At 42.2% G+C, this 27,771-nt stretch overlaps 1 protein-coding gene across 1 annotated transcript in view; it reads right to left on the minus strand.

Annotated features, from left to right (window-relative positions):
* Positions 1 to 27,771, minus strand: part of TMEM132B (transmembrane protein 132B) — a 204,870-nt gene that overhangs the window by 61,275 nt on the left and 115,824 nt on the right. The window lies entirely within an intron of this gene.

Here is a 27,771-nt window from a genome sequence, read left to right on the forward strand (position 1 = left end):
TGCCATTAAATTCAACATGCAGACTTGAGATCCTGAGAGGAACCTCAATAAAACTGCAGACTGGGCAACTGCAGAACTTTCTGAATTAGGCCAAACTGTATCTTTTAGTTTCCTGAAATGGAGGTATTTTTCCCATTAAACTCAGGCATTCATTCTCCATAATCACAACGAACTTACAGAACAAACCACAAACCCTGGGAAAAGCATTGCACAGATGTTGCTAAATTATTTAATATCCCATTATTATCATTTTGATGCCTCAAAACAACAGAATACTTGGCCATTCCTCATGTTGTACCAGAAATGAGCTCTTGTGGGGGAAGGAAAAGTCTTTCAAACCCAAACTCGTCTTTATCTTGGGGAAAAAATGGATTTGCAGAAATTATACATGACAATAAATGAGGGGTAGATTATCCCTATTTTCAATTCATGACAACAGTCTCCTCGTCAGTGGTGCAGACTTGTAATTATATGGCAATCATGTATTTCTCATCTGGAAATAAAAGTTTAAAAGTAAAGAAATAGATGGAAATGTGCAGCATTCAGAGCTGTGTTTAAGAATTACTTCTGCTTCCTTTCTTAACAGCGACTCTTAGCACTTTCCTCAGGTCCAAAACTATGTAAATATTAATAATTAATCCTCAGAAAAATAGATTTCAGGTTAGAAAAACAGATCTTATTTTCATATTACAGAGAAGCAAGCAGACACCAAGATTTAACCAAAACCACCTTCCCCTCTGTCCCATCCCACTGTAAATTCATTATCTCTGCAATTTCAAGAGCTCTGCTCACAGAAAGTTTTAGCTGCTGCTGCAGAAAACAGAGACCTAAAACATCTTTTTCCTCTTCCCAAATGCACAGAGGCAGAATCTGGGTTTGCCATATGTTTTTGAAGGAGCATTGTAAAGGAAAACGAAAAAAATCTGAACAGGAAATATTGATTTTGGTGTTTTCTTTCTGACAACGAACAACACAAACATATGCTTCAATGCCTGGAGGATAAATATTTTCCATGCTGATAGAAGATAATATCCACCTCCAGGCAAAACTAGAAGCTGTTAAGGCATCTTTTGTGTGGCCAACCAGACAACCAGCAAAAACCTTTTAGGATAAATTTTATTATATAATAATGGGGATGTAATTAAACCATTTCTGTTAAAAACATAACCACTGTGGGCACCAACTCAACTTCATAGTTTTTTGTGTATCACTTCCAGCAGTTTGTTTTATCTAAATTACATAAAATTAATTTGCTCACAACACAGAAATAAAATTTCAATATGAGCTTCACACTAACTATGGATTTAGATATTGGGCCTGTAAAGGTTTGTTCACATCTGCAATTTCCCTTCAGTCTGTTCAAATCAATAGCTGCCACTCACAAAAATACCCATGAGTGGTTTCAAATTGACAACAAAACCACCAGTGGAGGATTTTGGTACAGATACAGCAATGAAATAATATGTCAGGTTGGTCTGCAGTGACAAATCCATCCCACAAATCCCACTGACTGCACTTCTTGGAGTTCAGTCCACCCTGCCTTCCATTAGTCCTCTTCTGGTTTTCTTTTTACACATCCAGATAGAAACCACAATAGTGGGTTTGTAGCTGATATATAAACATCCTCAGGTCCAGCTGTATGAACAGGAGAATGAAAACAGAGCTGTTCTCCCAGGTGTTGATCCTGACTCCAAAGAGGATCCTTTATCATCACCTGGAAAAATGGCACCAAATGTTTGTCCAACGTTTTCTGCTTTGTCTCAGAAGTTATAGGGCATGACATGTCAATATTGGTTAAAGAATCGATATATTAATGAATTTATTAATTAATTAATATATTAATGATGTTGACTATCAATATTAATCAATACTAATATGACCTCTCTCTCTCAGATCTTGCTCTCTCCAGCCACATTTCACCAACAGTGTCTGCCCTGAGCTCCCAGCTTTAGCCAAGCAGGGTTCAGCTTTCTGCCCCTTCTTCACCAGCAGGTTTCCAGTTGCCTTTGAACCAGCAGGTGAATGAATTTTCTCTAAAATCCTGGTGTCCCTTTTGTCCTCTTTAGAGATTCAGCCTTGCAGCAATGCCGAGCACTGCAGTATCTGGGACACCAAGTACCCCACGGATGAATTCACCCTCTTTGTTCTGAGTCTCTTCCCAGGTTACAGTTGTAACAAACTCAGGATGAAACCTGAAAAGTGAATTTCTTTCATGCTCAGACTGGTGTTCACCGAGTGGCTGCTGCACCTCTTACCCTGCAGAGGTTTCCTAGTAGAAACACTGCTGTTGCATTCATAATTCCTGCAATTTATTAACTCTCCTCTGTAATGTCGTGTGGACACAACTGCCTTTCTGCACTGAAATTGATGGAGGTTGCTGAAGTAAAACCAGACACCAATTAAAGCAGAATCAAGACCTCAAATGTCAGCATTTACTTATGTCAGCTCCATTAGCTGACAAACTCACATCCCAACACCTGTATTTCAATGTCTCTCTCCTGGCTGAGCAACATCTCACTGACCCCTTTCTAAAAGCAGGTGTTCCACCCTGCCAGGGCAGAGCTGCAGTTTTATTCTGATTTGTCACTGGGGGTCAAAACCTTGGTCTTTGCAGCCCCTGCTGATCTGCAATTGCCTGGTGAAGACAAAATCTGCCAGTGGGGAAATCCATGAGCAGAGAAGACAAGGATTGTAATTCATGCTGTTATCAGCCATTAAATCCTGGTAAACCAAACTTTATCCCATCAAGATTTTTCAGCTTTTCCTGGAGACTTATTTCATTTTTCTCTTAAATAAGTTTGCACTCTTGGGGAGAGTCTGATGGAATCCATGGACTATAAATCATTTCTCCTTTCCTTAACTTTCCTCTCTTTTCAGTTAAATATTTCTATTGTCCGGTAAAGTTTTTTTCCAGTTTAGGATTTTGCCAAACTCTAGTTTAGAGAAGCAATAAAAAATAAAAAGTCGAAATTACTTTTATAAAAAAAGATTATTTCCTGCAAGCACAAGGAAAAGACCTTATAATTTTAGGCAGCTGGCATGCTTGCTAATAAGTCCATTTCTATGGAAATGAGTTCATAACTATTAATTTTGCCTGCTCCTGATCTATTCTTGATGAGCCTTTCAAATTTAGAAAAGCGCTTCATGATTCTCTCAATTTGGTAATTACTAACTCCCTTTGATGAATCCAGCCCAGTGTTTCAGACATGAGACATTCATTACACATTTTTCTCTCTGGTGAGAGGAGGGAAAAAAACCCCATGGGTCTTTTTTGGATTTATTTCCTCTCCCAAACTCCCGTAAGTAGGTCCTCTTCTTCAGATGGTGATTTACAAGCCTGTTGGTGTATTTGCACAATCCTGCCTCTGCTAGGGGCTAGAAAAACCCCAAAATCTTGGAGATTTCTGCTCAATCCATTCCAAATAAAGCCAACTTTAGCTCCAACCAACTCCAGAATAAAAAGAGTTATTGGGACAGGGAAGTGTTGCTAAATCCCAGAACTTTCCCAATATCCACGCTGGCAGTTTTAAGTGTTTATATGGAGCTGCACAGCTTATTTTCACAAAATATTAGATGCCTGGAAGGTCCAGCATAGCTCTGATGTGAGAGCTTTTAACCAGAACCACGAATTGCCTGACACTGAAATAATAACTGAACTGAATTTGCCCAAGCCAAACATGGAATTACTGAATTAAGCACTGGAATGACACTCAGTGACTGAAGTTATTGCAGCAGCACAGCACAACTGGCTAGTATTTACCTTAAATAACCAAATGCCTATTATTCATTATTAAGAAAGATCTTAATAATCTCAATTTTATTGCATTCCTGACCAACCTGAAGGGCTTGCCCTGTGTGTTGGGGGAGAGGATGAGTTCAGGGCACTCTGCAGAGGATTTTCTGGCTCACACTCACAGCTCATCAACAACTGAGTTGATAAAAGTCAGATCCTTCTATTACTGCAGTTGGCTATTACAGGAAATCAGGAGTTCCATTCACTCATAAAACAACATTTTCAGTAAATGGTAATTTGTTTATGAGACCCACAGCAGTGTAAACAATAGCCTAAGAAATGGAGCAGACATGAGGTATTGGAAAATAATTCCAAGTGTGGTACTGTGTTGCTGGAGAGTCTTTTCAAGGTTAATAATGCCAATTCTCACTCTGACCAATTGTAACCAAACTCAATAAGAATTCAGTGACCTTACATTACCAAGGTACATTAGTTCATAAAATACTTCAGTAAAAAAGGTCTCACTCCTTTGATCTCAAGAGGATTAATTTTCTAAGTGTGGTTTACTGAAGAGCAAACCCGTACAAGAGGAGGCTTTTCAAAACCTGATTGGAAATGCTCGAGACCCTAATTTCCTGCTGAAGGCAAATGAAGCAGCAGATGGCCAGGACCTCTCAGGGAGAAGATCCAGATTAAAGGTCCTGACCTTCTCCCCCTGAGGAAATTAAGATCCTAGCAGCCTAAGAAGGAGGAAATGAAAGCAAGTACCTAGCAAAGGGCAGCATGCAGTTTCTGAATCAGGAAGATTTGCATGCTGACAGCCCTTCTAGCTGGCTGAGGGTTTCCTTCCTGCACAGGGACACCTCTGACCAGGAGCTGGCTCAGCTGCCACCTGGTGTGTCCCACAGGACAGCATCCTCACAGCTCCTCCCTGCCAGGCAGCAAGGGACACAAACCCTGAGGAACTCCTGCTCAGCCTCTTCCATGCCACAGCAGGGCAGGAAAAACACCCCAAACAAATACACAGTGGATGGAAAGTGGAAATTAAGTCTGCAGGAGAAGGTTGACTTGATTTCCTCTCATGATGCATTTCAAAACCACAGTTTACCATTTGCTCTAACAGAGAATTTACTTTGTTTTCCATATTTTCAGTGCCTGATCTTAGTTTTCTTTCACTGCCACAAAACTTCATGCTCTCCTCAGATGTATGGGCAAAGAAAATGGCTACAGAGGATAAACCCAAGCTGCAAAATACATTAAGAATGTATGGATTGACACAGCATGCTTTAATAATCCAGTAAAAGCCATAAAAACAACAAGAAAATATTTTTGTTCAAAGCACACCACCAAGACCAGGTATTATTATGTTATTTTGCTTAGCCAACATTTCCCCACAACTGAAAACAATAAATCTAGATAATGAGCAAACCTTTTAAGCTCTTCAGCTTCTTCCACTGCCAATTCACAACTGTGCTGCTCACTAACAATGTGCAATAACTTCCACTTTATTTGATTTTATCAACATCATCATGACAACCCTGGAGACAACTGAGACAATTGCTTCAATTATTTTTATTTGCTTGCACCCTTGTGACAGTGCACAGAAATGCTTCTGGTAAAAGAGTCCTTAGATACTCTTTTAGTCAACCTTTCACAAAACAACTTGTAGGACTGAACTCAGCCTGGCTGTAATTGGTGAGCTCCATTGCTGGGCACAGGGACCCCATTTGGACCTTTGTCATTATTCTCCCCCCTCGGAACAGCCTGCAATCTTTTGGGGCTTAAAAAAGCATTTTGATTGCACTGGAATATTTTTCTGACTACTATTTGGAACTTCTTTATTGCTGTGTTGTGTATTTCTTAAAATAAAGATTCTCTGTCAGGAGGAAGTGTCTTGTTGGGGAACATAACAAACACATCCAGTAAGAAACTGGGGCCAGGGTTTAGCTGATGTTGGATGCAAATACAGAGGGAGCTATTGTTGTTTAAAAAATAAGAATGATTTTATGATGAAAGACTTATGTTGAAACCTATCCAGTTAATAAATATCAACAGCCCAAATGGTGCTTAGAATTTTTCTTGAACTATTCAGAATTTCTTACATTTTTACATGCTCTATTTTCAACATTGCTGTGAAAGCAGCTGAAATAGAAGTTAAAGCAGAGATGAATGTTTAAATAACCAATGAGTGAATATTACTGATAATAAATTCAGTGGCATAAGAAGCTCTTTGTAGTGCAGGAACTCACTTACAAAGACTGTCCTTCTCTCCAAAAGAGAGTCTTTCAAAAGAACCAGAGCAGAGCTCGGGGAGGCTGTGTGACCCAAGGCCCAGGGAACTTCAGCCCAGCTGAGTGTGAAGTTAATGCAGCAAACATTTCAGTTCACCTCAGAGAGCAGAGGCAACCAGAGACTCCATGGTGGAGACAGGAAATATTCCCTGGAAATCTCTGGTGACACACTGGGCTGTCCATATTGCCACCAGAGAGGCAAATACGTGAGTTTTCTGCAGGTAATGAAGCAGAAAAACAGGCAACTCTTATCCCAGCTCCTCCACTATCCCACACTGGGCACCTGAAGATGTTTCATTCAGACTCTTCCTCCTCCCCAGCCAGCTATGGAATGGGAGACATGCAAGAGTGGAATTTATCTCTGCCTCTTCCAGATTTATTGTGAGCTCAGGAAGAGTGATTCCACATGGCAGCTGAATGAACACAATCACTGAGGCTCTGGAGTTTTATATTTACAAATACTCACACAGCTTCCTCCCCTTCCTGCACAGAGATAAGAACTGGAGACACCTAAAGGCTCCAACCACATCTCCAGCAGCAAGAGGCTTTGGCATTTGAAACACTTCATGATTTTTCTGTGTCTGACATTAGCACGGGGTGATCAGACTTTTCTGAATGCACCAATCCCAGGAGGAAAGAAAAACACTACTAGAACTAGGGGGAAGTTCCTTGCAAAGCAGTTGCTGTTTTGATTTCAGAATTACAATTGAGGCTGACAGCTGAATCTCCCTGGGGAGAAAAATCAACCAGAGGGGATGATCCAGAGATGCAAATTCCCCACGCACTGAATTTATGAATGAAAGGCAAAGGGAGAGAAGCTGCAGACTGTGACACGAATACACCTAAAGTGCTGGAGGGTACAGGAAACAGTGACAAATGGGGCTCTCCTCTTGGGGATTCAGAAAGTCTAATTCAACACTTTTTAAATTGAATCCTTTGCTCAATGGGCAGACAGAGTAAATGACTAAACAGAAAGCCAAACAGAAAAGACAATAGGAAATTAAAAAACAGACCATATTTGTCTTTCTACAGCTTGCTAAGATTGCACAGAACTCACAGGTCTGCTGTAGAAGCTGCTGTAATGCCACCTGCATGAGATAATTAAAGATAAAAATCAAAACAGGGGCATTCCTCCTGCATCCTCTCCAGCTCCAAACAATTTAAGCACCTAATGAACTAGACCTGGCTTTCTTTGAGTCCAACACACTCTTAGATGGAGAGGCAATGAGCAGAGTGTCCTGTGGCTAATTCACACTGGTGCTGAGCAGCAAATGGCCATGACAACATCCTCAAAGCAGAGAGGGCAGGGAGCAGGGCAGCCCATTAGCATCAACACAAACGGGACCTCCTCTCTCCACACTTCCCTCAGGGACACATGGGGTGCACAAAATCGCTTTATTTTAGAGGCTGATAATTATGTTTTACAAAAAGAGTTGAGCTCTTCCTCTCGCTGTTGGTACTCACTGAACAGACAGTGAGAACATGAAAGTGAAACTGGCACAGAAACATCAGTTTCCCGTGTTTTAATTAATAAACAAGATTGATTCATCCAGCTGAGCAAACACAGGGTGGCTCAGGGTCTGCAGTCAGTGTATGAACAGAAAGAGCCATCTGCAGTAAGTCTATGGATCTCCAGCCCTTGCTAGTTGAGCTTCACGTCCTGATCTTCACACCAAAACGAAAAGCAGGAGATAAACAAAGAGTTCTAATGCAAGTCACCCCCATTAAAAGGCTATTTTTGTCCTAAAAATGAATGCAAATTTCCCTAGACAAGCAAAGACAACTCCAAATAACAAAACGCAGAGGGGTGGATTTAATATTTCTCCTTTTAAAAATCATTCCACAATTATTTTTCAATGGCATGAAAGCAAGGTCAACACCACAGTCACCCCATAACATCTCCAGGTCACCTTCCCAAAGGGCAATCATGACTTTGTCCCACTTGCAAGACCACAATTTCCCAACGCAGTGACAGCTAAAGGGACATTGCTGGGACACTGCTCAAAGCCAAGGTCAAACCCTGAGCAAAGGAGAGCAGGCAAAAGTGAGTTCTAAGTGAGGTTAATTCACTTAAGCTCTGAAAAGGAATAATTAGAAAAGGAAAGGGGAGAAGTGGTGTTGCACCCAGCCTGTCCCACCCCCTGGTTTCTGTGGGAAGAGCCAAAAGGTGATCCCAGAACTTCATTTCAATGGATTTCCTCAGCAGTGAAGCCTTTAGCAAGCTGAGCTGCAGTGGGCTGAGTGTCCCAGCTGAGCACAGAGCTGCTCGTTGGGGAGAATCCCACCAAGGACATCACACCGAGGGCATTTCCATCCCAGCAGTGACCCAAAAGGGCAAAACGACCCAAACACACCAGGAACAAAAGGATTTGGTGTCATATTGACTCCCTGATTACCCACTGTAATAGCCACACTATTTGGGCATCGTTTTGCTTTTTCATTTTCCTTGCTGCTATCAAAAATTTCCCCCAAGCCAAAATACCAGCTGTCACAAAGGACAAAGAGACAGACAAAAGGATTTCTAGAAAAAGAAGGCAGGTTCCTGTAAGCACTGCAAATCACACTAAACTACACAAAATATCCCCAACATTACGGGTTAATGTACAGCAGAATGTACAAAATCATTCTCCTTCTATTCCTCTCTTTGTTGAATCTCTTCAGGATTTCATCATCTCTTCCCTTCTCCCACCCCCTCCCTACTCCCTTCCTCCCCATACAGGAATGTGCTCAGCCCTGGAAAATTGTTGAGCTGAAATCCTGAGATTTTGTTGAGTCCTGGCATTCTTTGGACAGCTGTATTTACACCCGTGGCTGCTGGGTAGTCATGCTGGAAGCAATTAGCTTTCATGCTTTTTCAATATCTCCTTTCAAAAACTTTGAGATCCCTCATCTCTATTGATTTAGATGTAGAGAAGCGCGGAGAGAAAAAAAAAATAAAATAAAAAAGAGTTCATCCATATGCTGAGCTCCTTTAGTCTCATTCAAATGCAGCAACTTCAGCTCCCCAGCACCTCATGAATGCCACCACAGACACATCCCCAGCCCAGCAGGGGAAATGCTCAAAGGCCTTGAAAATCATCCCCACAACAGTCAAAGCCAGCAGCTTCCAACACTGCTGGGTCCAGGGAAGGTTAGCAGCCAGCAGCCATCTCTCATGGAGTTGGACAGGTCGCCTTTGAGCACGTCTGTGCAGTTTAATAACACTTTCAAGAGTGTCCTTTATGTTTTTCTAAGAGGAAAATCTGTCACTGCTGGACTATTTAAAAGAAGAAAAAAAAATGGAATGGAAAGAAAAACATAAGACTGTGGCTAAATGTATACTGATTGCAGTAATTGCATCCATTCCTCTGCTGGAAAGTCTTGTATTGTATTTCTAATATGTGCTGATAAGTGCATTCACAACATGATTAACTGCCTCCAGACAAGAATGGCTATTATGTTTAACAGACTGATTAGCAAGTGACATAGCTGCAAACTGTACTCCTGGTAAATTGGCTGCTTTTAAATTACAGCAACTTTTTTATGGTTCCATTTTTAAAATGCAATGGCTTGTTACACATATGCAACGTAAATTCCTATCTGACAGTAAGTAATAGAGGATACTGAGCTTTTAACTTTTAATCTGCAGATCTCAATTAAAGCATTACTCATTTTCTTTTTAATTACACTGAAATCTGTACCATCCATGGCTCTCATCAGGCATCATCTCAGTTCCAATACTGGGCTCTCAAAAACTACCCTCAAACACAGGGACAGCGATCTCAGTCCATCTCTTTCTGAAGTTCTGCCTTATTTTTGCTGGTTCTGCAAGCAAATAGCTGATGGGATTTAGTGTATTCTTCCAGGATTTGATTAATTTGCTATTCTCACAGCTCCAGCACCATTCCCATGACTCTCCCAGAAGCTCTCAGAGTGAGGCAGAGGGAAGCAGTGCCAGCTCTGTCCCTGCTCAGCTCCTGAACTAAACCACACATCCCAAACCCGACCTCAGCGTGAGGCTCATCCCTGCTGCATGGAAACGAGCTCCTCACTAATTCCCTGGTTTGATCCCCACAAAGGGGAGGATTTAGGCACCCAGCTCCTCGCAGCGCTCCTGAAAATCCTGCCATGCAATGCACAGTTCTGATTTTTTCTGATTGCTCTTATTTTTATGGCTGGGATGTCTAAGAGCTGCAGCCCTGATTTGGACCCCTGTGTATTTCACACAAACACAGCTATACAGACAGTCTGACCCCAGAGGGTTTGCAGTCCACAAGACAGAGACAGAAAAGAGATTTAACAATCTGCACCAATTTAAATTCACACAGAAGGCACAAACCCTTTAAGTACAAATTTATCTAGAGACTTTCGAGCTCAATGACATCATGTACTTCAAACCAACTTATTTATAACATAAAGCTTAGTATAACTTGTAAGGAGATAGAATAAATCAATTTGCTCTATCACAGAACTTCATCAGATACAATACAGATGGCTCTGCTACCATGGTTAAAAATAACCTACACATTTTTAAATCAGCTCAAGGCATTTATCAAACTAGGAAACTGGTGGAGGAGGATGTTGTCTAGCTTGTGCTCAGTAATGGGAATATCCACCCAGCAGTTTGGGGCTTTTATTAATCTTATCACACGTGTTTATAACTTTATTCTGGACAGTCAGCTGATCTGGGAAATTCAGTTTCCAAAATCATTTATCTTTGCTAAATACCAAGACAGAGCAACCTGAAGTTGTCCATTGAATGTAGATTAAGAGGGAGAAAAAAATATTCCAGAGGGCAGCCTGATTGTAGAAGGGGATAGAAAACACTTGGGTAACAAACCACTGTAAAGCAAACCTGGCACCCTGGCTGAGCAGTCCAGCACCTCCTGCTGGATAAAAAAGGGTGATGGGAATGAAGAGAGCCTGAGAGGTAAACCCTAGAGAAAATTAATTCCCTAAAAAAAGGGAGATTGCACCACAGAAGTGGCTGTGCAGCTCCTGAAATCCTCCTGCATGGTCCTCAACCAGTCAGCTTGTGTTTCCCAGATAATCTGCACCAGGCAGGGAGACAGAGAGCAAAAAACCCCACAGCCCTGCAAATAATGCTGTTTGAAGAATGAAATTCATTTGTTTCTCAGCTTTCATCGCTCTTGTTCTCACATTCCACCCACAGAGGGAAAATTAGGTGTTGATGTTTGCTCGGGATTTATTTACTGAAGGATTTACTGCAAGGTTTCTGCAGGAGCTCTGCTCAGCTCTGCCCACTGCAAGGAAAGCCACGATGTCCCAGCACCTCTGGAGAGGGGACAGAAAGCCACCAGGAATGAAGAGCTCAGGCTGCATTTGCCCAAAGAGACAGGATTATTCCCTGTGCTGGGAATTATTCCAGTACCTGTGCAACCCCTGCAAAATGAGGAGGGAGAGCTCATGCTGTGACCACTTTTTTACTCTTTTTTAAACCAGGTATAATAAGCTCCTGGGTCAGCCAGAGCTTTGACATCCACTGCCTAAGATTTTTCTTCATAATGAGCTCCCTAAAGAAGACCAAAAGCCTTGGTAGCTCCAATAAAAGCAGATTTCATCACAATAAACCTCGAATATGTAACTTATTAAACAGGGAAAACTCCAAGCAGGTGGATCAATCAGAAGGGGAACAAAAAGCTGTGTGCACAGCCCTGCCCCAGATCATGGTGTCACTGCAGGAAGGTGCTCCCCACTTGTTCCCAGCTAACCTGGACACTTCCTGGGCTGCAGCAGAGCCTGCCCTGGTGCTCCCAAGCAGATCCCTCCCTCCATGCCCCCCAGCTGCCTGCTCACCTGTCTTCATCAAATCCCTGTTTTCAGGGACTTTTACCATCAGTGAGTGAATACAGGAGCTGCTGCTTTAATTTGAAATGAAACAATTTTCAATTCTAAAGTTAAAACACAAGTGTTCCAAGGGGACCTACAAGGCAGGACAAGCAAGGTAAAGGCTCCTTTCCCCTTGGTTTAAACTGCCTTCAACACTGCTCTGTACAACTCTTTGCATGTGGCTTGTGGGACTGAGAACATCAAGTATTTTGTGGGAACAACCCAAGGTAGAAGTTTCATTTTCTGGGAGTTCCTTCTCCTCATGTTTTGGCTTTGTCCCCCAGACTTTCTCTCTCTGCCATTTCCCCTAAACAAGGTATTTCCCATGAGCGAAAAGCATTGTGAAAACAGTGTGAGCTGAATTTGATGGCAACTCCCCAAAGTGTCCTTTTCCTTCAGGGAGAGCAAATCCCCTCCATGCTCTCCTTGGGCTCCATGGCACACGAGTGGCACAGCCTGTGTGGGACATGAGAGCTCCACCTCCAAAGCAAGGTGCCCAGCAGGAAGCAAAGACTCAAATCCCTGATCCCAGCCCTGCCCAGTCCTGCTGTGGACACAGGGGTGGAAGAGAAAGACAAATCACACACTTGGCCAAGGCCAATGTCTTCCTCCCCCTCCATTTCAAGTCTTTTTTACCAGGCATCTGAAGCCCAATGGGAAATCTGCTCCCAGAAATGAAAATATCACAAATCTGCTTCCCGAAATGAAAGAATCATGACAGGAAAAAGCTGCAAGAAGATCAATCATGCAAAGTTCTAGTGAATAACCCAGCAGGCCACAATGCTGCCTTGGAGATCTGCAAGCAGCCAAGAGATGCCAATATTCCAATTAAAACAGCAAACTGCTAAATGTATCCAAAGGGTTTCCCATCCCACCCAGCCCTGCACAGATACCAGGCAATGAACTAAACATCAAGTTGCACTGGGAGTTTTTTCCATAAACAAAATACAGATAATGAGGTATCCCTCAAAGCTCTCCACTTGTTTTCCTTTGGATTTAAAACTGAGAGGAGCATGTGAATAAAAGGGAAGGTGTCTGAGGCAAAAGGACAGATGGTTCTGCTTCCAGAGCAGTGCACAAAACTGAGGTTTATTACAAGCCTTTTATTTCATGTGGAGTTTTTTTATTTACTTTTCTCTTCACTCACCTATTCATCTCCCCCTCAGAGTACTGAAAATTCAAGCTCCAGTTCTTCCGATTCAAATTCAAATTGAAACTCACACAAGCACAGCACCGCTTTCAGTGTACAAGTTTGAAGGGTTTTGTTGCAGATTTTGGAGGTTTTTCTTCTTTTCTAAGTGTCTAACAAGGCAATTACAGTGGCTGAATCAGTACCTTTCAGATGAATACCCAGGAAATGAGAGGAACATGGCAGTGGTGACACATCTTCCAGCCTGAGCCCCCTGCAACATGTGGCATGTGCTATTATTTCATGTATAATGAGTAACTGGTACTGTGTTTATCTCATCAAGAAAACCACTTTCCTCCTCGCTTTTGCATTCCCTGGGTGCCTAATGAAGTGGTTTGGCTTTTGATGAAGGTAAAGGCAGAAATCATCTCTTCAGAGCGATTGCTGTGCTGTGGTCATGAGCTCTGTGAGAAACTCACAACTTGGCTGCCAGGAAAACCAGCCAAGGCTGCTCCAGAGACCTGAGGGGACAGATTTGCCATGAGCAGGGCAAGCAGCAAAGGCCCCAAGCTACTCTCATTCCTGAAGATGTGCAGAACGTTATTTTTCTATTTCTATTAAGTCCCAAAGCCTCTCAGACTCCACTCCCATGGCAATGTTTAATGGGTTCATTGACTGGATTTCAACTGACACATTCCAGTCCAATCAAATGAAAATTATATGCAGAATAACTAAAAAGAAAAGGAAAAAATAATTCAAAGCTAACAGTCATTGCAATCACCATAATAAATTTATAGGAAATACATTTAACTATTGCCATGGCAATCAGGAAACTGTTTTGTTATAATTAAAAGGATAATTACCTTTCTCTATTTTAACGAACTCATGAATTAAAAATTTAGGACAGCTTTGCCAGAGTCAATTTATCTGCATACATTACAAAGAACACACTCTCATGGCATTTTTCTCTTTAACTCATCATGGTTTTTATATGTATCTTTATGCCACGTTGCAGAATTCAAGGTCAGGTTGGACATGGCTTGGAGCAACCTGGGATGGTGGAAGGTGTCCCATGGCAGGGGGATGGACTAGGTCATTTTCAAGGTCCATTTCAAACCAAACCATTCTATGATTCCCTGCAGTAAGAAAACTTCAAGTGTCTCACCCCCAAATCCACAGAAAAAAGTAATTTGTGAAAGCTACTTGGCAAATAATTTCAAATTATAAATTACACAGCCAAATCCCACACAGCCTGGGAACAAAACCAGCAGAAGCAAAGCAAAGCTTTTGCTACAAATCGTCCAAGCAGCTCAAGAGATCAGGTTGAATAACTCACTGTTATGTTTTGGTTTGTCACCTCTTATAACACAGCACAGAGCAAAACTCCTTGCTGAAGAATGAATGTAACCTATTTAGAGTTCCTTTCAGCAATGATTTTCTGTTGTTTGCAGGTGTAGGTCACAGGTGAGATACAGACCATGATCACTTTTGTTTGAAATATAGATCTCTATAAACTGTCTTACAAAACAGCTTCTGTCTGGGAAACTGCCTCTTCGTTTTATCTTTTGTTTGTAACAGAAAAAAACAGACATATGCTTGTTACTTGGTTGAAATAAAGATGCTTCTGAAGACTGTAAAGGGAAACAAATTGAAATTATAAAAAAACATGAGCTGTAAGGATGTTTAGTATGTAATTATTTAAGTAGAAGACCTTTAATAAACTGGATGCTCAACCTCAGTTTATAAACTCAGTATTTAAAGACCAGTTCCATTTCTGGGGAAAAACAAACCAGGACTGGTGTTAGATCAGGAATATATTTTAGCATGGCTCTTTCTTTTCTACTGTAAAAATGTCTCCTATTAAATGTACAGTATTAAATTGGAAGGAAAAGCAAACATTAGCCAGGGCAAAGAATCAGAAAAAAAACCACCTAGAGAGATAATATCCATTGGCACTATATAACCACGTGGAAAAACAGAAATAAAGGTGGTGCATCTCTGCTGCAATAAAGTCAAGAGGTGCAGGGAGCAGCAGAAGTAATGAAAGGGAGCTTCCCAGTGGGATTCCCCAAGGTGGGAGGAGACATTTCCTGGCTATTCCTGGCTCTCCTTGGTGCTCATCTTGGCACAGAGATGATGTTGTGGCTTTTCTGGCTGAATGATTACTAACCCAGACACTCCTCTCTCTCTCTAACATTTGTGTTTCAGGAAAGGTATGGGAATTCAGCATCTTGGGAAAGTCTACCTTTTTGGAATTTGGATGCAAACAGGACACACAGCTCCCTGGGAAAGCAGGCCAAGAGCAAACCAACAGGTTTAGATGACACCAAGGATTGAAATCATGATTTTCCTGTAGACTAAGACCCTAAACCCTTGGCCAGCCAGCAGCAGCCCACAGTGCAGGGATTTAGGGGGAAAAAAAATGAAATTTAAAAATAAAAGAAGGGAATTTTATTATTACTGAATAGATTTTTCTTTTGCAAAGATGCCCCTTTCCTTTCCAAACCCACATAAACTTTTAAAATCTCCAACATCCTCTGGCACAGACCTCCCCAGGGTGTGCAGCTGGTAAAGCAGCACTTCTTTTCATTTGGAATCTGCCAACTGCCAGCTTCAAGTGATGTCACCAATTCTTTTTTGGAAAAGACAGTAATTTCCCCATTCACCTGCCACACTGTTAGTTTCTCCAGCCCTGGCTTGTTCTCACTGAGATGGACATCTTCATGCCAGTGGATATATTCCCTTTCCTGCAGAAGAACACAGATGTTGCCTTCCTAGCTGCTAATTTTTATATTTTCTTTTAATTGAAATTACCTTCTGCATCCCTAATCTTATAACTAAATGTCCCATATGTTGATTATAGTGCAGTTGGCATAAATTCAGTTGAAGAAAGGAGGTGAATTTCTTTAAATTAGAATTATTAGAAAAATATCCATTACTCTCCCTTATTTAAACCTTGCTAGGTTTAAAAGTTTAAACCTCAAAGGCACAATACAAAGCAAACATTGGGGATGTCAGTCTGGGCAAAGCCAGAGAAATGCTTGCTGGTGTTAAAAATATTATCTACAGAGCTATGAGGTTTAAATAGATAATTTCAGGAGTAAGGTAAGGAGATGTATGGAGAGCTGGCCCAGCCTGTCCTGCCCCAGGCAGCCTCTCCAGCACCTCTGGCTCTGAACAGCAGCACTTCTTCTTTTGAGGCAACAACAAAACCCCACGTTTTCTGCAAAGCTTCTGCAATGTTCCAGTGGTGATGGCTGCAATTCAGCCCCTGCTGCTCCTCGGCAGTGGCAAGCTGTAATTTCTGTTTTCCTAGCAACCCTGCACCTTCCCTCCTCCCCTTGGCTTTGTCCCTCCTTGCATTCTGCCTCACACTAAGTGCACAAAAGCCTAGCAGTAGGGATAATATTTTTGTTTCTACAGCACTTGTCATTTATAATTCCTCACCCCTCCCAGGGTTTGGAAGCACTACCTGCTGTAAATACCAATCCCAATGATGTTTATTTTTTGTTATATTACAGTTCTCCTTCTACTCTGTAACTTCTTTTTCTTTTTTTTTTTTTAATTTTTCTTTCAACCTCTTCAATTTCATTTCTTTTTTAGCTGCAATATGTTTTCAAGTAAAAATCCGTATACTCTTTCAGATTAAGCCAGTCTTCTGCACTACAAACAGTAATTATTTCATGCAATACTCACACAAGCACACACATATGTCTTGTCACCAAGTGCCTGACAGCATTTCAAATGCTGGGAGAAGTTTCTGTTTCTAATAAATGGAACAAACCTGCCACAGCTGATCAGTTGATTTTATATCACTTATCTTTACAAGTTAAATGGCAGAATCCCATCCCACACCTAGAGAAAAAAAATTGGCTGCCACATATTTAAATTAAATGCCCAGTGGAGCTTCCTAACTGCAAACCAGCAGAAGATTTACTGAAAGCAGTAATGGTCAGATAGCCTGAGTGGGAACTTTCAATTAAGACTTATTAGAATTGGAGATTCAGGAAATGGAGGCCTGTGGATAATTTGGAATCAATTTTAACTGCAGAGCTGCAGGTTCTGACTGGCAGACATCACAGCTGTCAGGGATGGTGTCACTGCAGTCACTGTCACCCTGATGCCATCAGCCTGCCTGAGCTCCACCTGCACAATGCTCTGAGCAATGGGGAAATTCCAGCAGTAAAAATCAGAATTCCCCAAACAGCTCTTTGCTGGAGAGAAAGGGAAAACCTCTCGGACTTTTAGGATAATCAATAAATTAAATTTTCTGTTTCGCTCAGGACAGAGAGAAACAAACTGGCAGTTCAAAGACCAAGGCAAGGCACATGTTTTGCTTTCCTCAGTCTCTGGCATCAGGATGAGCTCTAAAATGGGTGGAAAGAGAAATCAGTGCCTAAACCAGCAGAACCACCCCATGGCAGAGCTTCCATCCAGGCTGGCTCCTCCACCCTTGTCCCAGGGCTAACCTGCTTCCACTTGCACCTGATTTCAAACAAAAACTTAATTTGAGGTCCCCTCCTAGCAAAGCACAGGGACAGAGAGCTGGGCTCTTTAAAGATTCAACTCCACCAACCCTGAGTGCCAGGGAAATAAATATATGGTATTTTAGAGGCACGGGACATAAATTGTGGCTTGGTTTAGAAGCCTGTGGGCAGTAAAGTGCTCTGCCCATTAAAACATAAATTATCATCTGAGTGTAGCTGATGAGAGGCTGGGACTAATAGGAAGTGGTGCTAAATAAGAATTATAGGAATGCTTTTTCCAGTCAGACTGCAGGAATTTACTCTCCTCCCTAGCATGCCTCAAGATGGCAGATGAAAATTAAAGCTGGTTTGTATGGGAGCTCAGCAGCAAATTGTTACATCCTTATCAATAAAGTATCTTCTTCATCCCATCGACTGTGATTGGAGAACACCTGTTAGCCCCAAACTTCCCAACCTTTATGACAAGCAAATATTCAGTCTCAGGATCATCCCTGAATCAGGGAGCAGCAGCTTGAATAGAAATATTGGGAGCAGCAGGAAATGGAGCCTGGCACTCATTGCCTGAGCTGGGCTCTCAAACAAATCCTTCAGCGTGGTGGCTGAGAATTTCCTTTGAAAATCTGAGCCTGAAACAGACCTGAATCCCCTCAGAAAACCTGGCCCTGTGGGCTCAGCAGAGCTTTCAAGTCCACGCCAGGCCCAGGAATTTAATCCAGATCATTTCAACTTTTCCCTTCAGTTTTAGCCCAGACCCATTCTGAACTCCTCTGCTGGGAATTAGGGAAAAGCGAGTGTAACGAGTGTAAAGTGCTCCACCAGATCAAACCTGCCAGCTTATTTATATTCTACAGATGAATCGATCCGTTCAGATAAAGTTTCTGATTGCCACTAATATTTTCTTCGACTCCAAAATTCACCCTTTTCTCCAGATGCTCATTTCTCGAGAAATACTAACTCGCCTCTCTTATTTATGGTCCCCCTCTGCTATTTTTTGCTCTCCCTCTCCCAGCAGGGCTCCCAGACACTACTGAGATGAGGCTGCTGGAGAAATTCAGAGTGCTGGCAGTGTCACAAAGAGGGATGGCACGAGGCTCCCATTTCTGCAGCCTGCAATGTTTGGTTCCGGAGCTGAGTCCCTGGGCATTACTGAGAAAACAGCATTCTTGACACAGATATCTATTTTTTAAATGAAGATTGAAAGGCAAAATAAATGGAATGTCAATGTTTAGGAATAGGCAATAGCTCTGGGTTCCCAGCACCCACGGCTGCTCTGATTGACTGGGGAGGAATCCTTTTAACTCCAGCTTTGGCCTCTTGCACTACTTAACTGCAGTTACTGCAGACCTATAGAGAGCAGAAGAGCCACAAGCTACAGCAGATTACAATGGTTTCTTGTTTTTTCCCTACCAACACAGCGATGGCCTATTGTCCATTATAAATAAAGTGGAAAATCAGTCCTGCATTGATACAGCAGCCTGTGCAACATGCAGCACAATTGGACTCTGTTCCCATCCCATCTCAACTAAACAGGAGGGGAATTGTTACACAAGTCCCAAGGTGCTCACTGATGGGAGATGTGGGGTTTATTTATTGGAGAAGACACTTGCATACTCTGGGAAAAAGTGATTTGCTGGCCTTAAATCATCCATGCAGGAACAACTAAAGAAAGGCTGCAAATACATCAAGAAAGGATTTAGGATGGAATAGGGCAAGACAGGAGTGAATGAGCCCAAAGAACATGAGTGAAGATAGGTTGGAGTCCAGGGGTGAAAAGAGCCACATAGTTGAGGATGGCAGAGCAGTGATGCTTGCAGTGCTGCCCTGGGCACAAAGGCACTGCCAGGGTGGGCAAAGCACCCCAGAAGGGCACAGGGATCACATCTGCCCCCAGCACTGAGCAAATCCTGCCATGGCACAGCAACGGGAACGGCATTCCATCCCAAACAGCACAAACCACACAGCACTGCCTTGGCATTAATTCATCCCCAGCACATCATTAACTTTGATTGTAAAGAATGCGTTGGGAATTCAGAGGAATTCTGAAATTCAGCAATATCCAGTGATCGTGCTCAGTGTGGATCCTGAGCGAGAGAGACATTGTTGTGTCTGTTTGCTGTTGTGAAGTGGCAACCCATATGTTACTCACATTAGGAAGATATTTAATGTATGCCCTTGGCAAATAACAGACTATGGAGCATCTGAAATAAACAGAACCATCACCCAAAGATGAGACATATTTCTGTTAAAATTAAAAAAAAAAAAAAAGAGTTTCTTTAAAAAATTAAAAAAAAAAAGAAGTAGCTATTTACAGTAAATTAAAAAGATATCTATCAAATCTCACTTATGGTAACATAAAACTATTTCTGAACTTTAATTATTATGACAAACTGGTCTCCTGTGGCTTGTTCATTTCACGCAGCTAAAAAAAATTGTTAACAGTCTTCTAATTATATCAGTTTTCTGTGTTAAAAAAAAAACTGGCTCACACTTATTACTCTATCTAGAGAAGCTATGGATCATCTTGCTATTCACTTAATGCTTTTAATTTACATATCAGAAATATTAATAAGTGTGGTGCTATTAGATCGCATTCATTTTTGCTTCCAACCCAAGAAAACGGTTCATTTTGTTTGCCTGCCACAATTAAATTAATTTATTTTCCTATGGCATGGTTTTTGATAAGGGCTTTTATCAGAAATTTGACTGTATTAAGCTTAATAGGACATCTCTCATTAAAATAAAGTACGTTTCATTAAAATCAAACAATGGCTTTGCCCCACACACCCCCATTCTGGCTTCATTAGCATATTTAATAGAGGAGATAATTGTGCCTTTCACTTGAACAAGAGCCACAATCTGAAGGCCTGGATTTGTATAAAATTCAACAGATTATTTTGGTCTCACGTGATGAGCAGCAGTGCTTTGCCTGGAGGTGGCCAGAGCAGAAATCTGACAAAGGATTTTGATTTGGCACATTCTGGATGTGTTCCACATTCCCTTTCTGTGGGGCTCAGCAAAGTACCCAAGAATTGCCCTTAGCTTCCTAGAATATTTATAATATAACCAAATGATAGCAGTTAAAATATAACCTTCAGTGCCCTGTAGGCACTGCTGGAAGACACAGAAGTCTGTGTGAAAAGGAGTTGCTCCACAGCCCAGAAAATCAACCCTAAACACTCTGTATGGGGAGAGCTGCTCCTCTTTCCAGCAGAAACAATCTCTGATGATCTTTGGGATCACTACTGGTTAGGCCTCCAAAAGGAGCAGGAAAAATAATGTTTCAAATGACAAAAAAACTCCCTTCTCAAAAAAACTTCCTCAAAAAATCTCAACTTTCAGAGCAAGAGCCTTGTTTGAGAGAGACCAAGGTTTTGACCTCTTGCTGTTTCATCTATTTCAACTCCTGCTGTTCACCTCTTCCCTGCAGGTGACACAACATCCCAAAAATGCCTGGCTTTCAATGGCTTTGTGTCTTTGGAGCTCCTTTTCCATTTCCCCTCATCAGGGATTGGAGATTCACCCCAGGGTCCAGCAGACACTGACACCTGACAAAGGAAAGAATAACACAGCCTGACTTTGGCTCAGCGCTGGATAGGAAAGGAAAAGGAGCTTAACAAAGGTCTTGGGGTTGGTTCTGAGCCAGACAGAGATCCCTTCACACTGCCAGATGACTGGAAAAGGGTCTCAGTGTGGGTGAAATTTGTGCCTCTTGCAGATAAGCAGAATCTGCTCAGGAATTTGGTAGCAAACCCTCCTGGCAGGGAACAGGCAGGCCAGGAAGTGCAGTGTGCAGAAATCAATGTCGTGTTCACTTCCCATCCATCATCACCTGAGCACATCCAGAGAGAGATTTTATCCTAATAACACAGTGTCAGTTAGGAGAATTCCTTTGTTCTTCTGGCACCTACTCCACTTCTTTTGTTCTTCTGGCACCTACCCCATTCTTAAGAATTCTCTCAAGAATTTTCTGAGGTGGAAACTTTTGTCTACCCAGCTCTATTCCTGCCTCATCTCCTCTTCAGACAGATTTCTGCTCACAGTTGAACAGACATTAGCTGCCGAAACAAAGCAGCAGCCCATATGCAAAGTTTGTTTATTTGCACCATAGTGTCCTGTGCTTCAACTCAAAGCCAAAATGCCCATATGGCCGCTGGAAAAAAAAGAAGTGGGAAGAAGAAAAAAAAAGAAAAAGGAAGAGTAAAATATTGAGTTGTTTCTGCTGGAAGGAGAGGGGATTGTCAATACAGAAAGTGGGTTAACACCTCAGCAGGGTAAACACCAAGTCTGTCATTCTGCTGTACAATAGAGGAGAGGAACTGAGCAGACACAGCACAGCAATTTCTTGTTGCTCCTTCCTCTGTCCTTCCCCTCCCTGGGCACAGAGAGGGAGCTGGGAGCCTTGCTGGGATCACAGAGATCATGGCACAGACCTGAGCAGCCCAGAGACAGCTCTGAAAGGCAAATGGCACCAGGGTTGGTGGCACTATTTGTGTGAGGCAGAGTACTTCATCAAGCTGTCATCAAAGGGCACACTTCATAAACTGCTCAGATATCACACACAGCCTTGATAAATAAAGAGGGTTGTCTTCAGCATCAAGATCAGTTTTAGGGGAGAATTTGGGGTTTAAGCCAAACCAGAGCTAAGCTGAATTTCTACTCAAAAGCTGCTAAGATACACTTTTGAAATTCCAACCCAAAATAATGAAAAACCCCCAAACCTTTCTGGGTTCTCTGCACCCCTGACCATTTTTTAGGGCTGTCCCAAAACCTGCACCGGTTTAACCTGCATTCCTGCAAGTCCCAGCATCAGGAATCCAAAAAGCAGGACAGCAAAAGCCTGTGTTGGTTGGAGCTCTGCAGTCGGGCAGGAGAACAGCAGACACAGCATCACCAGTGTGGCACGGAGGGAGGAAGCAATCTGCCAGCCCCTGTGGAGAGTTCCTGCAGCATATGTTCAGTGCAGCATGCAAACATCTCTGATTGTCCCCAGCACATCAACAATGCTCTGCCCACACGTCTTGAACAGTGGGGAGCAGGAGATTGTGGCACAAGGTTTCTCTGGCTCTGCTGCTGCTGTCTGAGTTTGTTATATTTATCCATTTTATGGATCATCACTTCTGCAGCTCTGAAGGTACACCGTGCTGCCCACAGGAGCAGGAGGTGGTGGGGCATTGGGGGGTTGGGGACACACTGGGGACACACAGGATGGTTCCACTGCTGCTGCTGCAGTTTTCTTTGGAATTGTCTGGAAGATATTTGCATTTTCAGCCCTGCTGTTGCCTGTATTTGCTCCTGAGCCAGAGTGGATTCAGCTGTCCTTCCTGCCTGCCTGTGCAAGGTTTCCTTGTGCACAGCCCTTGGCATTTCTGTGGGCAAAGCTGACAGAAACAGCAGTTTGCTGTTGTGCCCTTCTTTTCTTCCCTAGATGCCTCCTAAGCTCATTTCTCCCCATAAACATCCCAACTATAGAGAGTTCTGCAAAGATTTCCTTTTTTTTTTAACGTGATTGAATCTGAAAAAAACGTTGCAGTATTTCTTCAGATCAGTCCAACCAAAATTAAAAATTTTGTATCATTCTTTCAAGGTCAGAGCCTGTACCTTTTGAAAGCCACGATAAAAATATTTTAAAAGGAAATAACAACTTCAAACAAGGATATTAAAAAGGAAGTTAATGAACAAAACAAAAAACAACCCATTTATTTTTCCAAGGTCTAGAGAAAACATGGGTCAAAAGTTTTTCCCTTATTTATAGCCTAAATGGTATAAATATAAACTACTTTTGGTTGACACAGTAATTCACTTCTTTCAGTGAATAAATAAATTTCTCTTCAGTTCCACAAATAACTACAGACAACTGAGAACTGATGAGACTGTTTCAAAACACAGCAATCAAACCAAAAAAGCAAGGAAATTGGACTAGAGAACTTCTGTCTTCTCTCCAGCTTCTGCTCCACCACTGCAGCTCCCAAGCCCTGCCATGCTCTCTCCATGCCAAATTTTGCAACCACAATAGCAAGAACATAAAGAAGATATTTAGCGTAATTCTCTTGCATTTTGAAATGAAAATTAACTTCATAATTTTTATCAATGGCTTCAGATGATTGAAACAACAGTGGAAATGTTGATCTACAAAATGTGATTCCCCAAAGCACAACTGGGCCAGGACTTGGGGAATTAGAGCCACATTTCTGAAAAGAAAATGACAACTTCTCTTGTATCTCTAAGTATTCCAGCCTCACTTTTACCTCTGACAGCAAAAATTAGCACTAAACCAGTCTTTTATTTCCTTTTCTTCCTCAAACACCAGAGCTTTCCTGGTGCACACAGCATTCCCCTATTCAGCACTTATTCCATTTATTTTCTGAGTCTTGGCAAGATACTAACCTAGTCTGTATAACCACAGGCTACAGTACTTCAACTGCCAGACATTAATACATCTGTTTTAGTCACTCATCCACCCCCAAAATTGACAGTTTGAAAAATATCAGCTTCTGATACATGAAACTTAACTAAGCCTGGACAGCTGAATCAGTGAACAACCCAGATTTCCATGTTAATACAGCCTTGCTCGACACAAAGCACTTGAGGTGTTTTATCAGTTTGTCTGTGAAAAGCATTCAATCTTTTCAGAGGTATAAAGCAGGGAAAGGAAAGTCTATTTTGTCTAGCTGTGAATTTACCATGCATAGCTGAGATGCACAGCATCCATAACTGAAATGAAATGAGCCTGTCAGGTGGGAACTGCAGGCACTGACCACCCTCCCTGCTCTCCTCCAGTCCACTCACTAAAACACCTAGGAGAAAAATAGAAAATGTTCCTCTGAGAGCCATTGAGAAGCCTACAAAAATAAATATAAAAATCTGCAAAAATAAGATTTTTTTGATAAGGGAATGAGATTTTTTAAGATAAGGGAACAGCCTTCAGCATCACTCCCCAGGGCCCTACATCTCCCAGGTACCATACAGACTGTCAAAGGTTACATTGGCAATAACTGGTCAAGGCTGCAACAAGGCAGGGAAGCTCTGGGATCATAAGGATTTGATAATAATGGAAATAAAAACTTAAGTGAAGAGGGGAAAACAAGAAAACCAAAACAACCATCTTTTTCAGAAATCTGTTACCGGATGACAAACTGATGCAGGACAATCTGGAAGAGACTTTAATAGCAGAGAACATGAGACAAGCAGAGCTTTCAGCAGAAGAAGTAAGAGAGGCTTTAAAGGAAAAGCACAGAGCTGCAAATGATTGCAGAATGGGAAAAAAGACACAAATGCCTTGAACAGTTCCACAATGACAGCAGGACAAAGGGTTCTATGGCACCGTGGAGCACAAAATGGTCATTATCTGCAAGGGGACTTTCTGGTCTGTCAGGGATATCAGCACCTCAGGAAGTACTTTCAGGCTGGAATTGTGGAGAGAAGATCATCCTAAAGCAGGCAGGACAGACAAGCTAGAGAGGCTAGGAAAGAGCAGGGGTTGGTAACAATGGAGAAAGGATCCATTTTCTGTGACACTGCACAGCTATGACCAACACTGCTCTTGTTCAGTTGAAGGAGCTGGGACATTGACTTCAATAAAAATAAAATTTGACCTTCAAGTTGCAATGAACTATTTATTAATTAGTATGCCCTAAATGTTCAGAAAAAGCTATTATTTAAAGTGCATTATTCCCCTCTCCAATCTCCTTTAAATGAAAGTTGATTGGATTGATGATAGGATGGAGAAATACAGACTCTTGCCATCTGAAGATGCTCTGCTACATCCTTTTTTTGCTTAAATTTCATCAAAAGCTAGCACAAAAGGGATGTCAATGACACAAGAGCAGAGCCAAATGCATCTGGCTTTACTGGGTGTAATTGTAGTATGGAGTGCCTTGTTGGGTTGTGTCTTTTCGAAACAAAAACAATCCATTGTGATACTTTGGAAAGGTTCCTTCTCATCTGCATGGAACCCATTTTAAAAGGATGATTTAAAACAAAAGCACCATTATCCAATATTAGAAGTAACAGATAGCAAGGCTCATTAATGCAATGCTCTGAAGCCTCAGCCTCTGCCATTCTATTGCACAGCTAAACTGGTGTAATTAAACCACAGCTCCTCTGTGTTATTTAGCAAAGTAAATAATTACACCGTGCCCCTGAGCTTTATTGTTCATCTGTAGCATCAGGCAGAAGGCCTTGCTGTGCTTCCCGAACCTCCATTTCGTGGGGCAGGGTGGCTGTGGTGCTGCTCTGTCCCTGCTGAGCATCAGAGGTGTTTCACTGCCTCTTCCCCTGTGGTTCCTCGTGGGGAGAACCAGCCCTGCCCTGCCTGTTTGCCCAAGGCAGCCACCAAAGCCTCAGCCTTTCAGGCATCTCTGAAATACTCTGGGGGTGTTTATTTCACAGGGTGGGAAAGGCAGAGTTATTCCTAAGCACCAAAAATGATCTGGAGTCATTCACTGACTGAAATTTAATTTTTTTTGTCCAGAAAGGTAAATGTCACCACAGCAGGACTACAGTCACTCCCAGCATCACTCCTCCTTTGATAAGTGTGGCTTTTCCTGTAATCTTGTTATCTCCCAGACAGCAGGACTGCATTGACCCATTGGAGAATACCCAGCTTTCTACAACCTGCTTATAGCTAACTTAACTAAAGATGGAAAAAAGAGCAACAGCAATTGTTCAACACCCCCCTGCTCCTGAAGATTAGGTTGTGCTGAGGGGAACATATCTGTTCTGGAAGCTCCAGAGCTCTGGCAGGTCTGGCAGGATTACAGCTTCATCCCAGCCCAGCAGCTGGGAAAAGGCTGCCCAAGGTGACAATCAGTCCATTTTTAATGGCACACTTAGACAAACAGCCAACATCTCCATGCAGTTTGTGGGGCTGGAAAGGGGAATCAACAGCACAGTGCCTCAATAATCTCATATTCAAGACAAAAACGTTGTATTCACCAACATCCCAAAACGAGACCATTAATTCCCACATATCAGCAGGAAAACTAATCCAGGTGACAATTTTAGTCCTGCCACTCTGGGAGTTGCAGCGTTCTGCTCCTAAAGAGGAAGATGTGGTTTCCCTTGTTTTCCTGCTCCTCCCAGTGGCAGAAAAGAAAGGTCTGTCTGCTGGCAACAAAGCACAGACTTCTCTTCTCACTGGCCATTCCCACAGTCCCTTTCAGCCAAAAGCCAGGAAGGACTCCTCGTGAAGCTCTACATTGCCCAGGATGTATCAGGAAAAAGCTCTTACATGGCCATGAATTAATATTCCATTGCCTTAAAAAGCCTACGAGTACATGTACATATAGTAATAGTAGAGGTGATGAAATAAAGGCATCAAAGATAGGGAAAACAGATTCCAGAAAGAAAGAAAAAAAAATCTTTCCACAGGATATTAGTTTTGTCAGAAAGACTCCTCGTATTTGCTAGCACCCAAATCAGCAATTTGTATCTACTTGCCCAGGACAAGAGATTACATTTTGCTCGCTCACAACAGAGATTCATAAGGAAAGCTCTCCCGAGCTGGGGTGCTGCACACCCACAGATAAATAACGAACCACTGCATTTCCAACTCTGCTTTGGAAGCTGTGCTGCTGGGCTGGAGCCTCAGCAGCAGAGAGGTTGTGCTGATTAGCTCGACATGACAAGGAATATGAACACGAGTCACCAGCAGCTCCTGCTGCACCGCCGTGCTCCTGGCCTGCAGCTTGGCATCCTCTGCTCCCCAAGGTGTTCCAGGGATCACCCCAGAGCTCCCCAGCCCTTGGGAAAACCAGCTCTTTCCAACTCTGCTAGGAGTAACTCCCCTGATGGGTGGGAGGATGGCACTGCCATCTCCCTGTGCTGCTCTGGTGAAACGGAGATGTTTTATAAATATCTGTGTGCTGAAATAGATCCATGAAGTACCCAGAGAGCACAGCCTTCGTGGGGAATCAACATCAGTGAAAGGCGCTTTGCAGAACACAGAAGGAAACGTCGATCAGAATTTGGGAAGGATTTGGAGATCCTTCAAAAGAAAAGACACTGAGCTGTAGGATATTTCTGTGTGGTCATTGTGGTGTGCATCGTTTCTCTTAGGAAACACATTTTGAAGCTGATACTCTAACACAAGCAAAAAGCTGAAGGGTTTTTTAATTATTTTTTTTTTTTGCCTAGATAAACTGTTTTCAGATAAAAATTCAAATGCTAAAGTAAACAAAAATAGATTTCCTGCACATGTAACACTGATAACAGAAAGACATCATATCAAATCTGTACCTTTCTACAACTGCTACTAATCTAAGTGGATCCTTGCAGCTCTGTAGAGCTAATTAGCAACCTATC

Source organism: Lichenostomus cassidix, chromosome 15 (assembly GCF_008360975.1).
Source record: "Lichenostomus cassidix isolate B80296 chromosome 15, HeHo_3.0, whole genome shotgun sequence".
NCBI lineage: Eukaryota > Metazoa > Chordata > Aves > Passeriformes > Meliphagidae > Lichenostomus > Lichenostomus cassidix.